We start from the raw sequence: 15,602 nt of genomic DNA on the forward strand, positions 1-15,602 counted from the left end.
GATTGAGCCATCAGTAAGTGATTTATTATTAGTTTAAAAAATACACAGATAAATCTGATTAACCTGAAACCTTTAATGAATTAAGTGAGCATCTGCTCTACTGTAAATAAATAAGCAAACATACAGTATGTCAAAGTTATGTGAAATATTATTTGTATTAGCAAAGGATCTTTAAATTAAACAAGGTTTAAAAAATTCAAACTGTCACGGTCCTTGTCCAACAGTCTTTTAAAGAACCTTTATTGATAATGGAATAATTTGGATAAGCAACTAACAAAATACAATATATTATTAAGAAATCTTGATTTTTTTAAAAAGTTTAAAAAATTTTTTTATTGATTGATTTTTTTTTTTTTTTAGAGAAAAAGGGAGAGAGAGAGACAGAGATTGAGAGATTTGTCATTCCACTTAATTATGTATCATTGGTTGCTTCTTGTATGTGCCCTGACTGGGGATCGAACTCACAACCTTGTCGTATGGGGGCCATGCTCTTAACCAACTGAGCTATCCAGGCAGGGCTTAAAAAACTGTTAAAGCTGCGTCTTCAAAAGTAATTGGCACAAACTGCTTGAAACTTGTAAGGCTTCCTGGATTTGCTTTGAGCTTTCACAAACAACTAGGGTTCAAATTAGTCTTTTCTGTTTCCTAAATACTTTACTATCCTTGGAGTAAAATCGGTGTCGTGTCTTGTCTCATGGGCCTTCTTAGGGATCGCGTAGGGAAATATATACTTATTTATTTTGCGTTGCAGTTCTATGGAATAATAATTGTTAGGTTTTTGTTTGTGTTGTTTTTTATTGTTCAAAATATTACAGATGTCCCCTTTCTAATAGTTGGTTTTGCTTTAAGAAATTATAATACTATATGAGTGTCTTTTAATTTATGTTAGGGAAATTATTGTAGGTAACAGGAAAATTATAGCGTAATATTCTAATGCATCGGAACAGTGAAAATCCATGTCTGTTTCCCTCTCATATTCTTACTCAAACTCTCTCTTCCTGTCAGTGGTTCTGCTGCTTTTCTATTCTCCAGAATCAGCTGAGGGGCTTGGTAAATGCATGTTGCTGGCCCATATAGGTCTGAATTGAGGCCCCCAAATCTCTCTTTAAAAATAACAAACTCCCTAGATAATTGTGATGCTGCAAATGATTTATTAAGACACATTTTTCTAAAACATTAATACCCTCTTTTTTCCCCAGCTAAGAGATTGAATTAAGGACTTTTTAAAAAAAACTCTGGAATTACCTTGGATTCTAAGACATACATTGTGATGTTTACGCTTCGGAAGTTTAATGGACTTCCTGAGATACAAGTTTTATTTAAGGCTCTAATATCAGTTTCATTAGGGAATCAGTATTACAACAAAGATGTCTAGTGATCTCAAATAAGTAGAAAATACCTGAATTTTTTTTAATTTTGAAAGAAATTGTTGTTTGAATGTAGTCTGTAAAACATATTAGCTGTTTCAGCACCTTATGTTTTCTATCTACAAACCAATGGTCAGAAATAGTTTAATGACTCAAGAATTCCTGACAAATTTTCCTGTTAATATTATTGTCTTTAGTAAGCTTCATGATGCTAATTGTGAACAGCTTTAAAAACACCCACCCACACACACACCCCTAAAATTATCCACCAGTGGGTTAATGTAAAATCCATATTAATTGTGCAGAAAAAAAATCAGAGGCACAATTAAGCACTTTAACTCTGCCTTTATATGTTCTGATTTTTAAATGGCTAAGCAGTGAGCATTTTATGACTTCTTAGAGACTGTTTCACACAAAACACACATATAAGCTGTTTTGGAAATGTCCTTGTACAGTTTCGCTTCATTACTCTTTTTGGAGTCTTTTCTCCTTGCTGTTTAACCTTTACAAATAAATGTGGCCTTTTTGTCTTTATTTGGTCAACAGTTCCATTGACATGTTTACTAAATGTTTTTAAAGCTTTTGTTGCCTGGAATGTTCAGGGCTAGATAATTGTGTCTGAATTCCTAGGAAAGCTGGAGGTTAAATAAAAAGAAAACATTTTATTGCATGACATCTTTTTGAAAATAGTTGTAAAATGTATTCAGCTGCTTTCTGGACCTAGAGAGCTTTACATGCTCAAGTCAAGTGTGTCTGTGTTTCTTTGCTGGTTGAATGACTTATAGGGTCATCTGAACATCAGTTATCCCTGGGTAACACTATATATCTGGGGGCAGTTAGAGGATTGGGCTAAATTTGCGCTGGCCCAAAATCTCCAGAGCTTTGACCAAATTGTGTATATTGTATGTTACTTGTTTGTTCAAAATTTCAAGTATGTGAATTTTGCACTTCCAGTATTTTATTTTAGATGCAATCATAGGGGTGGGCGCACATGCATGCGCCTGAGCTCGGTGGCAGGGTGTGATGGAGAGAGAGGTTGATTCAGCTCTAAACATTCTTTTTTTCCAACTCTGGAGTAGGACCTTTCACTTATCTTTGGATATTTTAAGAAAAATATATCCAAAATGAAATTCCTTAGGGGAAAAATGTAAGCCAGATACACTGGAATAATAAAGATCACTTATACCTCTTTGGGCCTCTAGAGGTTAACTTAAAAATAAAAAATGCTAGAACCACTGCTGAATTCAGGCTCTCAGGCACCAGTCTGTGAAGTTTACCAAAGCTCGCTGGTGAGAGAGACAGCACTTCTTGCTACATGGCATGCTTTTTTCACTTCATTTATATTTTCATTTTTTGGTTAAAATTTTACATGTCAAAAGGCATTTTTTCTTTACTATGGCATAAGGAGGTTCACTCTGCGCATTCTAATCTGCATATGATGATTCAGTTTTATGTTCTTAATATCTTTATGGCTTGAGTATTATCTAGCAATAACTTGCCCGGATTCATAACTACTCCAGTATTTTAAAATTATACTATTTTAGTTGTATTTCCCCATTTGAAGTTGATCTTGTTCAGTGATTTTTCAACCGCTGTGCCACAGGAATTTTTAAAACATGCAATACCTGACTAATCAGGGCCATTGGCCTCTTTCCCCTTAGATTGTCAAATAAAAAAATAAAAAAATGACAGCAGCCAACACGACAATAGCTGTGAATGAACAAAATTATACCTGTTGTTTTTTTTTTGTGCCAGATCAGCAAAATAGATAACATATTTTTGGTGTGCCACAGAATTTTAGTATATAGCTTATGTGCACCATGAGATGAAATAGGGTGAAAATTGTTTTCATTGCCGTCTTAAAATTGCTTGTTACTTTTCGTTTAAGTTCCTTAATTCAAATCCCCCGCCCCCACTCTGCTGTTGGGGAAAAAGATGTTTTAGGTTATTTTATATTGAAATTTTTTTCAGCATATATGGAACGTTTGTATCTGAATAGTATAAAGGTTATAATTTTGGTACTGAATATTTAAGAGCCCCAGTGGGTAGTGTGACATAGGCAGTTTGTGAAAGGTAAATATGTCACATTAGTTGTTTCTTGCTATTTAAGTAGCTATTGGCTTGCTTTCTCAGAATTTCCGGTGTATTCTAACAAAAGCCTTTTTTATCTTGGTTGCAGGCCCCTTGAGTAAACTCATTTTCTTCCCTTCTACCTTTATTTCTTTCTAGGAAGGCCCCGACCTACTATATATTTCTGTTCTGATTCCTCCTCGTGTCTCCACTTGCAGTAATGCTCCTCCTTCCATGGCTACAATTTGGCTAAACTCAGTCTCTGGGTTCTTGTTTGTATTCTTACCCCCATTCCATTCTGGGAACTAAGGTCAGTGTCTCCTAAAACCTCAATGACTCTCATTTTCTTTTAGGGTTCTCCTTTCCTCAAAATAATTTCCTGTGCCCTTGCCTTTCAGCTCCTTATAAACCAACTGTACTTGTAAACCAGCTAGTCAGGGATCACTGAGCCCGAGCTTCCTTCTCTGTACAGTCTCAATTGCTTCTCTCTTACAATGCAGAAATAAATCCAAGTTTTACTTCCTTTGGTCCTTAATACTCCATTTATCTGTAATTGCTACCTTAGCATTTCCTCATAAATTCTGCAACAAGTTAGTCATTTTAAGCACCTGAGTACTTTATCTAGATGGTATTTTCTACTCCCACCACTGGATTTTCAATGATATAGAGAGTTCCCAAACTTTATATTAGCCATATAAAGTCTATCATAATAATTCTGAACCCAGACACTTACAATATTTATGAGGAAAGGTAGTCTTTTTCTCATAGCCACATTATTGTGTGGTTCAGGTAAGTATGATAGTGACTGAACTATGTCAATGTCCATTTTAAACCACTTTTTCAATCGTGCTTTTTAAAAAATTATCGTTTAGTAAAGGCAAGTGTGATCTGTGCAAGGGCAAATTGAGAGTTAATGGTATATGGAGAAATGAGCACTGAATAGTGGATTCTCTGTCTAGGTGACTATTGTTATCAACAGAGGCTGCAAAATAGACAAAGTCGAAAGTGCCAACACCCCAGATGCCTAGGTTCTGTAGTATATATTTGACCACTTATTGCCACCTTTGAGTAAGCATGTTCCCCTTTTGTACCTCAGTTTGTATTAGGTACTTGAAGTAATTTCACATGTGTATTCTAGCTTTAAAGTTTTTTTATAAGAGGCAGGTTTGGATGGCTGGGGCTTCAGGGATCAACCTTGGTTACTGATTGAATAAATGGCTCCTAAAAGCCAATTTCATGAACGGTTGTTGTTGGATTGAGGGATCTGGGAGAGTTATAGAAATCAGCCATCCTCTTTAGACCAGTATTTTGGATTCAGATCTTAGGTGAGTCAAGAGCTCTACACTCTTACCAGATAAATGTTTTCCCTCTGGAAAATCAGCCTTTTAAATTAACTGGGAACATACACTGCAATCCTCTGGAATTTCCCTCTCATAGTTTATCATTTTCTTTACAGTCAACTGATCCTACTGTACTACTTGTAAACGTTTAGATGTGATTGGCCCCTTAAAGATACTGGCCTAACTGCCATAATTCTATCCTGTAATTCACTGAGAGATTCTTAAGTTTATAATGTTGCTGGTGCTGCTTCATAGATGTTATCATTCAGCCTGAGGATAGATGCCTTTTAGTGTTAAATGAGCTGATCCCATTAAAATGATGAAATTGGGGGATTGGGATTCCTTGGTCTGCTTAATCTGTTACTATGATTGTGATTTATTAATTAGCCAGATTTATTTTCTGTGCCTTTCTGGCTCATGACCCTTGAAAAAGAATATGGATACGGTCAACCTTTATAACAAGGAAATAAATGGGTTAAACCATGAAAATCGAGTCTATTCCAAAATGCATTCTGGGACCTGCAAACTGTGGCGAACCACAGATGATTCTGGAGAACAAAGAAGAGGATTGTGCTTTATAAAGTAAGGGAGGCAGCTGGGAGAGGTGGTTTTGAGTGAAAGTTTCTTGTAGGAGAGTAAGAGCTTGGGTTGTGGCGGCTTCTCGTTGGCTGAATGTGGCTTCTTGATGGCTGAGCTGTTGGTAGGCCAGGAGAAAATCTTCCTTTCTACTGCTGGGCCTATGTAAAGGAAGCTGCCAGGAGTGGTATGTGCACGAGAGATCTCCCTTTATGGCTTTCCACCTCCATTTAGAATGAGGCTTTCCTTTATTCATTTTCACAGCTCTCCAATATTACTATTTTATTTGACTTAACTGCCATGTTTATACAGCCCAAGGATAAAAGGATCAGAAATGAAAGGTGCATTGATGTGCTTGCTGATCCTTTCTAAAAAAAAGGGCATTTGTCTTACTTTAATGGCAGTATGGGTTGCATCAATAAACATTCTGAGAGTCCACTTAGACCCATTCCTACAGTCTTGCTAAGTTTTGACAGGACTATTGAAGCAAATTGCTGAATTGAAAACTCCAATCTATTATGACATGATGTCTTCCAATAAGTCATTGGAGTACGGAGTAGTTTAATACGAATTTCAAAAGCGTGTTATGATTCTTACTAATTGAGTACCCAAATGTTGACCTTACATGGTGGCTCTTTACCTAGAAAAATAAACTTCTTATAAAACAGGATCGGTTCTATTGTATTTAATATATCCCAGATTGATGAAACGTTTGGCAGTGTCTTGAGAAATTAGAGTATAGTTGACTATGATGAATGTGTAACTTCCCTGGAAAAGATTCCAAAGAGGCAGGCAAGTTATGCAGTGACTTGATGACACGAATAGAATTATGACAGAAATCCATAATGCAAAGTTAAAGAGAGCCACAAGAGAAATACAGGATAGAGTCATATTGCCTCAGGATAACAATAGCAATAACAATAAGGAAATCTGAAGATGTATCCAGTAGTATGCTTATATAGAAAGTACACTGAAAGGAAACGATAGCATTCCTTTTCTGGATTTATAGGGAAGAAATGTCAGGCTATTCCAGTAACCACATATCCGATATGTTTAAAAGGATTTTAGATAAATGACTAAGTTTTAGGCAAATACTACTTTCAGTGAAACTCGTTAGGAAAAAGATGACACTTGTTAAAGATCTGAGCACGATGTTGCAATTAAGAAATGCTAAGTAGTTTTAGAGAAAACAAATTTTTGGTTATTGCAGGTTTTGGTTTCTATGTTTGTGTTTTGCATGTTTGATCACTGTGAAATGTTAGACAGTTGGCAATTATAGTGGCAGTGTTCAAATATCTGTGGGGAGAGGTTTTGTTTTGCTTCACCCTGTTTACCAGAAGAAGTCTACAGAATCTAATGAGACAGGATGTTGATAATGGAAGTTACTGCTACATTGTATTTGGTTGAGTAGTGGCTAATATTTTTGTTTGGTATCTAGGTTTAGATGTTTATTTGAATGCAGTGGTCAAACTTGAGCCTCTGGAACATGTCAATTTTAAATCATGGCACAAACAGATGATCTTTCTTTATGATTTCTGAAAAAACAATTACATAAATAAAGCTTGGCCTTTTATTTACTCTTTTTTTCTCCTGAATACCTTCTTTTTTTTAGAGTAGATTTAGGTTGACAACAAAATTGACAGGAAGGTACAGAGATTTTTCGTACACCCCCCTGCCCCTACACATACACAGTCTTCCCCTTTACTGACACCAGTCACCACAATGGTACACTCTGGTGTGTGCAGGTTCATTACAGTGATATGTCATAATCACCCAAATGCACAGTTTTACCTTAGAGCATGCGCTTGATGTTGTACGTCCTGTGGTTTTAGACAGATGACACTTACTCATCATTATTAAATCACACAGAATATTTTCACTGTCCTAAAAGTCCTCTGTGTATTCGAACTGTTCATCTCTACCCCTCTCTGGCAACCACTGACATTTTCATTGTCCCCATAGTTTTGCTTTTCTCAGATGTCATGTAGTTGGAATCATATAGTATGTAGTCTTTTCATATTGGCTTCTTTTGTTTACTAATATGCACTTAAGATCCCGCCATGTCTTTTTTTAGCTTGAGAGCTCATTTCTTATTAGTGCTGATTACTGTTTCATTGCCTAGATGTATCATAGTTCATTTGTTCCCTTCACATCCTGAAGGACATCTTGTTTGTTTCCCAGTTTTGGCAATTATGAATGAAGCTGCTCTAACTATGTGCAGGTTTTTGGGTGGACCTAAGTTTAGGGCTCCTTTGGGTAAATACTAAGGTGCATGATTGTTACATCTTATGGTTAAGAGTATGTTTAGTTTTCTAAGAAATTAACAAACTGGTTTTGAAAGTGGGTGTACCATTTTGCACTCCCACCAGCAGTGAATGAGAGTTCCCGATGCTTCTCATCCTTGCAGGCATTTCATGTTTTCATTGTTCTGGATTTTGGCCATTTTGATAGGTATTTAGTGGTGTTTCATTGTTTTAATTGCATTTTCCTGAAGATACATGATGTGACATCTTTTCATATACTTACTTGACATCTGTATGTCTTCTTTGATTAGATGTTTGTTAAGGTCTTTGGCCAATTTTTTTTTTTTAAATATATCTTTATTGATTTCAGAGAGAGGCAGGGAGAGAGAGAGAGAGAGAGAGAGAAATATCAATGATGAGAGAGTCATGGATCGGCTGCCTCCTGCGCGCCCCCTGCTGGGGATCGAGCCCACAACCCCGGCCTGTGCCCTGACTGGGAATTGAACTTCGATCTCCTGGATCCTAGGTCGGGTGCTCAACCATTGAGCCACGCCAGCCGGGCTGGCCAATTTTTTAATGTGGTTGTTGTTTTCTTACTATTGAGTTTTAAGAGTTCTTTGTGTATTTTGAATAATGATTCTTTATCAGATGGGTCATTTGCAAATATTTTTCCCCAGTCTGTGCCTTATGTTCTGTTTCTCTTCATATTGTCTTTCATGGAGCAGAATTTTTTAAATTTAATGGAGTCCAGCTTATCCGTTATTTCTGAAAACCAGGAGTGCCAAGGGCAGGAGAAAGATCAATGTCTCAGCTCAAGCAATAAGGCAAAGATGGCTGAGGCTCACTTCTTTCTTCCTTTGTCTTTTTAAAATATTCAGGCCTTCAACAGATTGAATCATGGTCACCCACATTGGAGAGGGCACACTACTTTACTGAGTCCACCATTGCAAATTTTAGCTTCTTCTAGACACACTGAATAAAATGTTTAGCCAAATATTTGGGTACCCTGTGATCCAATCAAGTTTGACACATAAAATTAGCCATCATAGCTATCAGGTTAAATTGGTTTTTATAACTAGCAGTATTTATATTTGATTTTGAATTAATATCCATTAAACTAGTGAAGTTCTTAGTACTTAATAGTCATGAAAGTTATACTTATCTCGTAGTATATATGCATGCCATCATTAGATTTAAAAAGGAAACTAGGATATCAGAATGTAGGTGGGTATTATAGTTATAAACAAAATATTAATATTTTGTATGTATTTGTTGCAAACTTTGAATGAAGACTTTTCAACATAAATGCACATGTCTTCAGGTTACTTTGGCATACATAATTTTTCTTATGGGATAATATATTAGTTCCAATAATGCTGTAACCAATTACACAATCTTAGTGGCTTAAAACAGCACAATTTATTATTTTACAGTTCTGGAAATAGTAGGATGGGTTTCACTGGCTTAACATCAAGATTTTGGCAGGGCCTGGCCAGCATGGCTCAGCGGTTGAGCATTGACCTATGATCCAGCAGATCGCGGTTTGATTCCCGGTAAGGGCACATGCCCCGGTTGCGGGCTCAATCCTCAGCAGGGGGCGTGCGGGAGGCAGCCGATCAATGACTCTCATCACTGATGTTTCTCTCTCTCTCTCTCTCTCTCTCCCTCTCCCTTCCTCTCTCTGAAATCAATAAAGATATAAAAAAAGGAAAGAAAAAAAAAGATGTTGGCAAACCTGCAATTCTTTCTGGACATTTTAGGAGATAATCTTCATTTTCTTAACTTTTGCAGCTTCTAGAGGCCACCTGCATTTCTTGTCTCTGGGTCCCTTCCTCTGTCTTCAGAGCCTGCAATGGCTGGTGAAGTCTTTTCCATGATTCTGTATGTATATGTGGTTCTGATCTTTCTGTCCCATCTTTCTCATTTAAAGGCCCTTGTGAGTACATTAGGTTCATCCAGATAATCAAGGATAATGTCCTTATTTTAAGGTCAGCTGATTAGGAACCTAATTCCATGTGCAACTTTAGTTCCCCCTTGGTTTGTAACAACATAGTCCTAGGTCCTGGGAATCAGGATGTGGACATCTTTTATAATTAATATGTTATAAACTACTGTGCACTTAGCGGCTTTTAAGAGCAGAAATTTATTCTCTCAGCTCTGGAGGCCAGAAATCTGGATTTGGGGCCCACCTTGATAATCCAAGATAATCCCTCTATCTCAAGATCCTTAGCTTCATCACATCTGCAAAGACCCTTTTTCCTTCTAAGGCAGCATTTACAGATTCCAGGGATTAGGACCCTATGTCTTTGGGTATCCATCATTCAGCCTACTATGCACAATCTTGGAATTTGTGGAGTTTGTAGAACCCACTAGAGAAATGAAAAAATCTGCTTTAGAATCAAATACTCTGTTGCCTGCAGTTTTTTAGACACATATCTAGGAATATGTCTGGCAGTTCTTCTAAACATTGTATATGAGAACATTATTTATTTTATTTTTGTAGTCAATTGATACTTTCCTTGTTTTAATTTCTTGAAAACCTTTACCTGTTTTGTCACTGATGCAGTTCACTTAAACGCTACTCTCCCATTTTATGACATTCTTTTGATTAATTACATTGACTTTGACTTTAAAATATTTTTATCATTACCCACTTGAAAAGCCCCAGTTTGAGTACATTTATTTTTTATACTTACAGATTTTAAACAAAAGACAGCTTATAGTAAAGCATGTCAGAGCATCTTTATTCTGCATTTTAATGAGAAATAGGGCTGCTCAAATTTACTTCGTTAGTCCCAGTATGGCCTTTAATTTAAAGATTAAACACTAATAATAATTTAAAGAGAATACGAGAGAAAAGAGAGGATGGAAGTAAACTGCTATGATCCAAATTGCTCCTAAATTAATTAACTTATTAACGGATTACAGCTGCTGTATCCTGTTAGGAACTGCATGGCATAAAAGCCATGAGAGCATAGTCTTGAGGCAAATGGTTGCATTGAAGAAAATTTTATTTTCTGTAGGATAAGATATGTGAAATATTAGAAAAAATGATGAGCTATCTGATGAAATTTCCTTATAAATCAATCGAAAAGGTGATGGGTACCTTAGACCGTCAGGAAGATGAAATTTTAAGCATGCCCGGCTGGGCGTGGCTCAGGGGTTGAGTGTCGACCTGGGATCCAGGCTGATCAGGGTTCGATTCCTGGTCAGGGCACAGGCCCGGGTTGTGGGCTCGATCAATGACTCTCTCATCATTGATGTTTCTATCTCTCTCTCTCCCTCTCCTTTCCTCTCTCTGAAATCAATAAAGATATATTAAAAATTAAAAAAAAAGAAATTTTAAGCATGCTAAGCTGCGTACTTTCTGACCCACATGCACTTTAACCATCAATAAAAAGTAAGGTGGGCTTCCTCCTTACTTTCATTACAAGTTGCTTATTTTCCCCCCATTATTTTTGGAAAAGTATTTCATTTGCTCTGTCAGTGATTGAAAACGACCTCTCCAGCCCAGGTTCTAAAGTGGAGCATTTATTTCAAATGCCATAAATGCCAAAAGTAACTAACAATCACCTGAGAGAAAAGAAAAAAGAGGGAGAGATGTTTTTCTTTTTTGGTCAAATTAAAAATATCTGTATTTAGAACTAGACACCAGTTACTTTGTGGGTCTTTTAATTTTTAGATGAAGAAATGCAAAATAATTTAAGAAGTTAATGTTACTATTACTAAGAAGCAGCCATTTTTATTTAGAAGGTAGGATTTGAAATTTAAAAGAAGCCTTCTATTTGCTGCTTAAATATTTTGAAATAACAAAATGGTAGGTTTTGGCAAAGGAAAGCAGATGATGCTCTGTGATTTTGCTTTACAAAAAATGTGAGTGTAGCTGATGCCCTTAATAGAATGGTGAACCTAGATATGAAGTATTCACTATTTTCACTGATGTGTGGGATTATAAGATTACATTAGAGTTCTTAAAAAGATGAATTAATCTTTTCTTCACGAGTAGATGTTCCTACTGTAGCACATTTGTTTAGTCAAATGGAGCAAGAAAGAAATGAGATAATAGGACAATTTGTCGTTCAAAACTTAAAAAGAATTGAAATTGTGAATTTTATGCCACTGGAGATGAATTTTATTAATAAAATGTACGCTTGCAGAGAATTTCCAGGAAGAGGAAGAGCTATGACTTTAGTAAATGCCAAGCACATTTGACTTTAAAATGAATCTACAAGGAAGAAAAAATATCAAATTACCAGATTTTAAATAGCTGAAAGAAGTTATATAAGAGCAAAGGAGACTAACTGTACCTTTGCGGCACCAAGATAAGTTGTAGTAAAAGAAAATGGGTGATCTTAAGTAGCATAGAGCTTTCCTATGGAAATAAATATTACATGTACAGGGTCTGAATTTCTTATGGTGCCTTTATTAAGTTGGTCATATTTTCAAGCCTAAATGTTGCTTTAAAAAACAAAAACACTTTTAAAAATGTACTTTTGCCTGGCCGGAGTGGCTCAGTTGGGTGAGGGTCATCCTGTGCCCCGAAAGGTTGCCGGTTTGATTCCCGGTCAGGGCCACACACCCAGGTTGCAGGTTCAGTCCCCCGTCAGGGCCTGTGTGGAAGGCACACAATCAGTGTTTCTCACTGCTCCCCCCCCCAGATGTCCTTGTGCGAGGATTTAAAAAAAGATGCCCCGTCCACAAGGCCTCTGATTGATTGCAATCATTTAACGCATATAGCATTAACATTCCTGATGATATCGAATAAGGCTTGAGAATTTTCAAATCTGCAGTGTGAGAGTATCTTCGATATAATCTAGCCAACCATTACAGGCATTTTGTGTGTGGGGAGGGAAATGTTCTTTAATAAAGACAGCTTTGCCTGGCCGGGTGTGGCTTGGTGGGTGAGCATTGACCTGGAATCCAACAGATAAGTGGTTCGATCCCCATTTGGGGACGTGCAGAGGGCAGCCGATCAGTGACTCTCTCATCATTGATGTCTCTCTCTTTCTCTCTCTCTCTTTCTCTCCCCCTCCCTCCCTCGCCTTTCCTCTCTCTGAAATCAATAAAGATATATTTTAAAATAAAGTAAAATAAAGACAACTTTTTCACTGCAATAGGAAAGGTTTCTCCTAGTTGAAAGGGATGCTTTTGCATACTCTCTCTTTCTCTCTCTCTCTCTCGCACACACACACTTTTTATTTTCTGTTGTTGTTAGAAGGCTAGTGTCTTGAGTACATTAAGGCTTGAGGAAAAAAAATTTTTAAAGGCAATAACGTGGTAAATGCTGAACATGAAAGAATACCATTAAAACCTAACCTGACATCATCATCAGTTTGATCGCTGTATAACAGGTGTTTGGTTCTCCTGTGGTTGGTCACCTATAAACTATGAAATGAGCTCCTTTCACCAAGTGGTGTTAGGGAAGCACGATGTTAATTCACAGTTGAACATTTATGCTCACTACGTCTGACTCACTGAACTGCAAGAAGCCTAGCTTGCTGCTGGTAGATAACTAAATGCTGATGGCCAACAGTCCAGTGTTAAACAAATAATAGGAGATATCTTTGTTAGTAACTTGCTTTACTGATGATGTCAAATACAGTTTTCCCCCAATAGTTTTGAAAATAATTTCAGACTCTGTTGTTCATCACAGAAATAATTATCAATTCTCCAGGCCTGTTCCTCAGGGGAAGGTTAGTTCCTGCTATGTACACATCATGTGCCCTGGTCTCCACGAGGCAAGTGCTGGTCTCTGTCAGCGCTCTGAGGAGTAGCTAATAAATAGGTCATCCTAAGGGACAGTCCACTGAGAGCTTCAGAATATTTAGATGAAGAGTTAATCGGTCATCGGAGACGAGCAGAGTCATGCGTTTTCTTCTAAGACTCAACCAAGATATAAACGAAATCAGTGTTATTTATTACTTAATATTGGTTTCAAGCTTACTATGAATATATATTGCATTCATTTATTCCAAAGATATTTTTGAATACCTATTTGGTCCGAAACACTCTGCAATGATCTGAGTATGCAACAGTGAATCTGACAAACAAGGTTCCTACCCTCATAAGAAATTATAGTGTAGTGGGAGAGATTGATGTTAAGCAGCTAAATAAATAAAACATTTAATTGCAGCTGGGGATAAGCTATTAGTTAGGAAGGAATTGAATAGAGAAATTGCTACAGAGTCATGCAGTGGTATGGGAAGGAAGCAGAAAAACATACTTTGGATAGGGTAGAAAGGGGATGCCCCTCTAAGGAAGTGACATCTAAGCTGAGATCTTTAGGGTAAAGTTAAAGCTGGTGATTGGGACTTCAAGGCCTAGGACCAATGCTTAGAAATCTTTCAGAAGAAGAAAACAGCCCCTGTGTAAAGACCTTGAGGTGGTAGAGAACTTGGCTTGTTCCAGAAGCTGAAATGAGGCCAGTAGGTCTGTGGCAGTCATCTAGGTGAATAGCGGGGGATATGTTTGCGCGGGCAGATGGGGCTCAGATACAAGTAGGTATTATAAAGCTGGCATTTGTTGTGAGCATTAGTGATTTGGGTGCTTGTCAGAGCAGTAGGTTGTAAAAACAAACTGCTTTTTTTCCTGCTGTTAAGAGACTTTTCTGTCAATTTGCTGAGGCAAACCAAGATCTTACCTACTGTTACTTCACATTCTACCTGTCAGAATCACAAGGTCTGTTTTCTCTCCACGACTTCTCTCTGCAGCCCCTATAACTTTTTTCTTCTCTTGTATAAGCAAATTCTTGAGATTCAAAGTAGATTGCTACATGACTATAGACATCTGTAAATTATTTTCCCTGTGAATACCACTTGATGGTCTTTTTTCCTCAGTGGAGAAAAACTTGCTTTATAACCAGCATGCACACTTTCAAGGACATCTATTTTCCAGGTGACAAATGGCATTCTCTGTTGGAACTCTGAAGTTGTTAGATTCTGTCAGTGTGAACTATCAGTAGATCATATATTTATTTCTTACTAATTATGTAAGTTCCTTAAGAGGAGATGCCAGAACTTTATTTTACTACTGTACCAAATACAATACTTTACATTGAATAAACTCTCAGATATTGGGCAGCTTACACAGATGAGCTAGAAACTTCAGCCCTATTTTTAGGCCACAGTACATTGTGACCACTCATTTACTTCCTTTGCAGGCTTCTGTTTTTGGTAAGAATTCGCAAGAAAAGTGATGGCAAAGAGGTCCTCTTACCACTTTGATTACTTTGTTCAATTGTATTTAAATGTTACATGTCTTCTCCGCTAAATTATAAGCTCTGGTGAGGGCAGACACCATGATTATCTTGTTTGCTGCTGTGGCTCCCACCCCAGCCAATGCCCCTTCTGCCTGTGTAATCATTTGACTAATTACCAGGAATGGTGTTGGTTTCAAAGAGGATAGGCCTAACTTGGGCACAGATTTTTTTTTTTTTTTAATTGTCACCCAAGGATATTTTTCCATTGATTTTTAGGAGGGGGGCGGGGAACATCCATGAGAGTCATATCAATTGGTTGCTTCCTGCACGTGCCCTGACTGGGGCCGGGTATCGAACCTGCAACCCAGGTATGTGCCCTTGACTGGGAATGGAACCTATGACCCTTCAGTGCACTAGCTGACACTCTAACCCTGAGCCACACTGGCCAGGGTGGGCACAATTTTTCTAACTGAAGCTTTGACGCATACCAGGATACCAAGGGGTAAGGTTCGAATTCTTGAGAAACAACAAAACTAAGTACACAGGATACAAAAATGGAAATTTACTTCAGAATGAAAAAGCTGAGAGTTTTAAGCCTGATGGAAATGGAATCAGGGTACAGAGGGGTTAGCAATAAGCAAGGTGGTGAGACTGACTGTGAAAGCCCATTGCCAGAATGGACAGTCGTTAACTTTCTGAACAATATTGAAATTCAGTTTAGAAGTGCAGGCTTTGTATCCTGAGGTATTGGGAATACTTCTTTTATTATATAACACTTCCATCTGTGCAATGTTTGGGAATTCCCTAA

This window comes from Miniopterus schreibersii (genome assembly GCF_964146895.1).
Source record: "Miniopterus schreibersii genome assembly, chromosome: X".
Lineage (NCBI taxonomy): Eukaryota > Metazoa > Chordata > Mammalia > Chiroptera > Miniopteridae > Miniopterus > Miniopterus schreibersii.